This window comes from Trichomycterus rosablanca, chromosome 11, assembly GCF_030014385.1.
Source record: "Trichomycterus rosablanca isolate fTriRos1 chromosome 11, fTriRos1.hap1, whole genome shotgun sequence".
Classification (NCBI taxonomy): Eukaryota; Metazoa; Chordata; class Actinopteri; order Siluriformes; family Trichomycteridae; genus Trichomycterus; species Trichomycterus rosablanca.
Window position 1 is genome coordinate 39,792,294 of NC_085998.1, and position 6,118 is coordinate 39,798,411.

At 42.8% G+C, this 6,118-nt stretch overlaps 1 long non-coding RNA gene across 1 annotated transcript in view; it reads left to right on the forward strand.

The window, feature by feature from the left end:
• LOC134322910 (uncharacterized) overlaps positions 1-5,224 on the forward strand; it is an 11,235-nt gene extending 6,011 nt beyond the window's left edge. Inside the window, exons 2-4 of the long non-coding RNA XR_010013993.1 lie at positions 381-650; positions 3,350-3,986; positions 4,263-5,224. This is a non-coding gene — a long non-coding RNA (uncharacterized LOC134322910). The remainder of the gene's footprint in view (positions 1-380; positions 651-3,349; positions 3,987-4,262) is intronic.
• Positions 5,225-6,118: the final 894 nt, after the last annotated feature.

Below are 6,118 nucleotides of genomic sequence, written 5' to 3' on the forward strand. Positions count from 1 at the left end.
ATTTAAATTTTTTTGCATTTAGCGGATGCTTTTATCCAAAGTGACTTACAGTATTGTGACAGTATACTGTCTAAGCAATTGTGCGTTAAGGGCCTTGCTCAAGGGTCCAACAGTGGCATCCTGGCAGTGGTGGGGCTTGAACCAGCGACCTTTAGATCACTAGTGCAGTACCTTAACCACTAAGCTACACCTGCACAGTCTACACATGTACAGTACAGCTTGGACACCCCTGGAGCAAACAGGGTTAAGAGCCTTTCTTACTCAAGGGCCCGACGCTGGCTGCACGGCAGATCCAGGATTCGAACCCACAACCTTTCTATTGACATTTTGACTCACTAATCTAAGTCTAATTTGATGTAAATGACGTTTTTTCCCGACAGGATCCGTTCCAGCACGCTCGATGGTTTCGGCGGATCTGAGGAGGACGCTGTGGTACACGGATCCAGACCGGAGCGTCGGTGACTCAGCTCACATTAAGACGAGGTCTGAGAGCGACTTTCTCCTGACGCGTCTCGTCATTAAGGCCGGCGTGGGCAGCGCGTCTCTCCCGGCCAAGTTCAGTCGCCCCTCTGCCTACGAATCCCATCAGAACTTCAGAAAATGACTGCGGATAATTACGGCCGCTGCTTATTCAGCATCCAGATTAAAAGGTTAAAAAAGAAACTCATTTTTATTAGAAACTCAAACTGATTAAACTGAGTTTTATTTTGCAAGCTAATAAATCATCTACCTGCTCGTACCGCTGACTTTCACCCTCACACATCTCAGGAGGGAACACATTCACATTTCATCTCACACTTCATCTCATTCGGAGCCCCGAGGAGGTTCCTGAAATGGATTTTTACTGTATTTGAGAAATAAGTCCTATTTTTATCTCCTGTCACCTGAATTGTTGATCGCTCGTTGCCCTGTGTTCACACCAGAAGCGTCATCGTCGCCTGTGGGCGTTCGGTTCTCACGGTTTAACTGATGCCAAGAAAAAATAACGGCATGGCGGTACAGCAGTATTTTACTGACTCGTATCTACAGAACGTCTAGTTTTCATCTAGCGTTTAAGGTACTGTGCTAGAAATCAGAAGGTCGCTGGTTTAAGTCCCACCACTGCCAGGTTTCTACTGTTGGGCCCTTGATTGAGGCCCTTAACCCTCAATTGCTTAGACAGTATACTGTCACAGTACTGTAACGCGCTTAAAATAAAAGCGTCTCCTAAATGCAGAAAATGTAAAAACAATCTGAGCACAAATCAGACGAGTTCCTGCTAAAAATAAAAATCCTGGAGGAAAATCAGTCATCTATAAATTGTAGTCTATCACTGACTGTACTGTGTTTGTTCTTTGCGGTGTGTGGAAGTTTGATGGCTCATCTCTAGTAGGAACGATGATCTAGAAACCAAAATCGGAGCAAAGTGCCTCACGATGGAGGAGATGAAGCGCACAGCTCTGCGTGACGCTCGATTCTGATTGGTTAATCGGCACACCGCATCACTAATAACTTGAATAAAGTTAAACTTTGCTCGACTTTGTTGTGTCGTCGATGTTCTGCTGCCTCCTGACGCCGGAAATCGCCGTTCTGATTGAAAATAAACGACAGTCAGACGCTGTCGTGTCGTGATTTTATATTTACACTCACGGCGACACCCGCACTCACCGAGAAGATCTAAAAATAGCTTCATTTACAGTACAGAGAACCACGGACACAATAAACAACAACACGTAAACCTCCCAGGTCCTGAGGCAGCATGTCTGTGTGCCACCCCGATGCCCAGCTGTATTATTATAATGAAATCCACGTTCACATGAGACGGGGGGGTCCGGACTCTCTGATGTCTGACGAGGTTTCTTCTTTCATGTTGGGACGATCAAACGGCGGCTGGATGTGGCTGGATGTGGACGCCCGCTGCTTTCTCATCTCTCGGCGAGTCTCTGGCGACCCGGCGTGTAATTCTCACCTCCATTTAGCCGAGAGATTCACACTCCAACACACACCAGCGCTCGGAACACAGTCGGGCGCCAACGTAACGCCGCCGCCTTGGAGTCGTGACTGAATCTCTCTGCCATGTAACTTACCTTAATTACTCTAATAACCTCACCTGTGTGAATTCCCATCATCCTACACTCCCGAGAAGAGGGCGTGTCTAAATCCTTAGCCTCCTTAAAATGCTCCTGAGGTTGAGGTTCTTAATTCTGAGTGATGATCTGACTGAATGACGAGGGAGCGTCCGACGCCTCCTCAGCGCTGAAGATCAATCCCAGCATTCAGTGCGGCACGACTTTACTCACCAAAAACTACAAACATGGCAAACGAATCAAAGCGGAGCAACTAACAGAGTTCTTATCACATGTAAATAAATTCTCATTGATGTGTAATGTGTATAAAGGTGTAATTATATGAGTGTGGGTTTATCTGTAAATTGGGGCGTCAGGGACAGTTGAAGCGTTTTCGGTACACGGAAGGAGACGTTAGCCGGCGTGCTAGCGGGTTGTGCCGCCTCAGCTCGCTGGTCAGGGTCACGGTGGGTCTGATTCACTGGGCGAAAGGCAGGAAACACCCCGGTCAGGTCACCAGTCCATCACAGGGTGATTTATAGTAGCTCTAGTTATCCTGACTGCATGGACTTCACGTCTTTGTACTTTGGGAGGAAGCACCCGGAGGAAACCCACACAGACATGGGGAGAACATGCAAAACTCCACACAGAAAGGATCCAGACCACTTCACCTTGGAATCAAACCCAGCACCCTCTTGCTTCACCTTGGAATCAAACCCAGCACCCTCTTGCTTCAGATAGATAGATAATCAACCACAATTAATATAACTGAGTATGTAGTGTGGTTTAGAAGGGGATTGGTTATGTCTCAGCTCTTTATACTGGTTACTTTAAGGCTGATCACTTTTCCAAAGCAGGAGTTTTACTAAATACATCAAAATAATTAATTAATTTAATAATAATTAGGATTTTTGATACATTTTCTTTGATGTTGAGGGTTAAAATGTAAATTTTATATATTTGATGAATGTATTTTTAGAATGTACTGTGAGAGAAGGTAAAATTCTGACAGTGTGATGATTTTCTATAGGCACCGACCACACACACACACACACACACACACACACACACACACACACACACACACACACACACACACACACACACACACACACACACACACACACACACACACTTCACAGTGTTGAAGGAGAAGTGCGAGTGTGAGACGGAGTGGAGGAGTGTGTGTGAAAACGTGGGAGTGCAACACAAAAGAAGAGAAAAATAACAACTCAGGCAGGAAGGTTCGAATTATTTCTATGATTTATTTATTTATTTATTGTTAAATACTTTTATGTTTACAGAGTGAAGCCGAAAACAGGGTCTGCAGGATCCAATCCACCTACTGACAGATTCATTTGGACTGAAGATGAAACTGGAGATCAGGATCAGGAGCCTGGAACTAATTTATAATGCAGCACAGCGCCACCTTTTGTTAGAATTATTATTAATAATAATAATTTAATGAGATTCACTCACTCACTGTCACCCACACAGACACGGGGAGAACATGCAAACTCCACACAGAAAGGACCTGGACCGCCCCGCCTGGGGATGGAACCCAGGACCTTCTTGCTGTGAGGCGACAGTGCCACCGTGCCGCCCCCCTTTTAATAAGATTAATAATGTGAAAATAATAAAATGCTTTAGAAAAAGTGATTATTTATTATTCTTGTTTGTGATTTCTGGGTGTATTTATGTGTTTTTATTCATATAAAATGTCGGAAGTGATTCCTCATAACTGCTGAAGTTACGCCCTCTGCTGGCTGATTGATGTGCTGCACAGAGACGGGGGATAAAGTGTGACTCTCCATGCCAGGTACTGCACACGTGTCGGAGGGGGCGTGTGTTAGTCACAATCCTACTCGGTCAGGAGTGGAGGTCTGCAGCAGTAGAGGGGAATCGGATATGACTAGATTCAGTAGCTGGATACTAATAGAAGTACGTATATAAGTTTATACTTTAACTCCTTTTTATTAGGAAACCAGTTTAAAATGTATTTATTTTAACTTTATCTAAATTCTGCTTTATTCAAAGTTTGGTTGTGTTTATATCTATAATTCGGTTCCCCTGGTCCAAACCAAACATGAAAACGATCCATATATTTTGTTTAATGTATATTTTGTATGATGTATAAATACAAAATCCTTTAATAAGTGAAGGTGAAGAACGTTTTCCTGAACCCTCCATCATTTTAAAGCCATTAATAATCCTCAGGTGACGTCCTGCTGATCCTCGGACTGACCGGACTCAGGTGAGGATGCTGATCGTCATGGTAACGAGGACACTAAGCGGTACTCTACAGGCGCGCCTGGTTTTGGACGGGATGAGTGAACAATATAAACACCCGAGTCTTCGTCTATAATCACAGTGAAATCAGTCGGGTTGGAGGAAGCGTAGTGTGCTGTCTCTGGTATGAGAGCATCAGGTGCAGGAGTGTTGTTGGGATGTTTAAATACTGTTTAAACTACTGAAACTAAGCCAAACGAGAGGACGCAGCGCCTCAGTTATTTAGGATGTGGTGAGGATTAGCGGTGGAGGTGCTCAGAAGCCGCCGCGCCAGTGAGGATATGAAATACAGGAAGCTCAGAAACCCAAAAACACCAGGAGGTGGAAACGTGGTTCAGTGAGCAGCAGGATGCAGGAGGTTCTCAGGGGAGCGGGTCACGCCAGGCGTCGGGGGGTTGAGACCCGGACCACGGGCGATTCTGGTAACGACGGCATCCATCATTAACGCTTCACTTCAGAAACACGTCACACTCAGTGATCACGCCAATTACATCCAATTTAGATTCGGAATGAGTTCCGGTTCCAGGTTCTCACAGCACTGGTTCACATTCCGTCACACACACACACACACACACACACACACACACACACACTAATCATTCCAGCAACAGGAAGTAAAGCAGACAGGAAACCGACAGGATCCCAGAGCAGGAATGCTTACTTCACACAACAGAAGTAAATAATAATAAAAAACTACGTTATAAAAGAACCAATCTTAGTCAATCCTAGTGTTGGTCTGAATTAACATTCATGCTGCGATGCTTCCTCCACCGCGCTTCACAGGTATATAATAAAGAATGAGGTGCTGTTCCTGTTTATTTGGCTGTCGATTGCTGGTAAAATGCTTCATACGGAGATCCGTATCGCGCACAGAGTCACACGTTATCCCCCCTCTCTGTGCAGCACCATCGATCAGCCAGCAGAGGGCGTCACTGCAGCAGTCATGAGGAGAGTATGAACGGCTGCTGCAGTTACGCCCTCTGCTGGCTGATCGATGGTGCTGCACAGAGACCCTCGGATGAGACGATGGTTGTCTTTATTCGGGACGTTATTTCTCTGTGACCGACTTTACCGTAGTGACTCGGTCAGGAGTAGAGGAATGTGTGTGTGTGTACTTTGGGAGGGGGGTGGGGGGGGGGGGGGTGAAGTTACCAACTTGTATCCTACATCCTACATTTGATGTTTATTTTTTAAAAGAAGAAGAACAATCACTTCCTAACTGTTAGTAAAATGAGGGGTTTTGATTTATTATTAAAATTAATGTGGCTCTTTAGAGCGACTTCTGTTTTCAGGACAGAAGAGAGGAAGTTAAAATGTCATGCACACTCATTCCAGGAGGGGGGTGTCCACATACTTTTAGCCGTATAGTTTAATTTGTCTTTGTAAACGTGACATTATTAATTAAACAGAACTTAGATTCTGCCAATCTGAGAAACGTCAACAATAAATAAAAAGACCTCAGATTTATTTCTTTATTATTTTTTTATTTTTTTATTTTTTATTTCTGTATGTATGTATTTATTATTGATTTATTATTAATTAATGTATTATTTATTTATGTATTTATTTATTTCTCTAATGTATTTAATTTTTTTATTGTATTATTTATTTTATTTCTATGTATTTATTTATTTATTTTTTAATGTATTTATTTTGTTATTTTATTTTTTTATGTATTTATTAATTAATTAATTTTTTATATATTTATATATTTATGTATGTATTTATTTATTATTTATATATTTATTTATGTATTTATTTATTTATTTTTTTTAATTATTTTT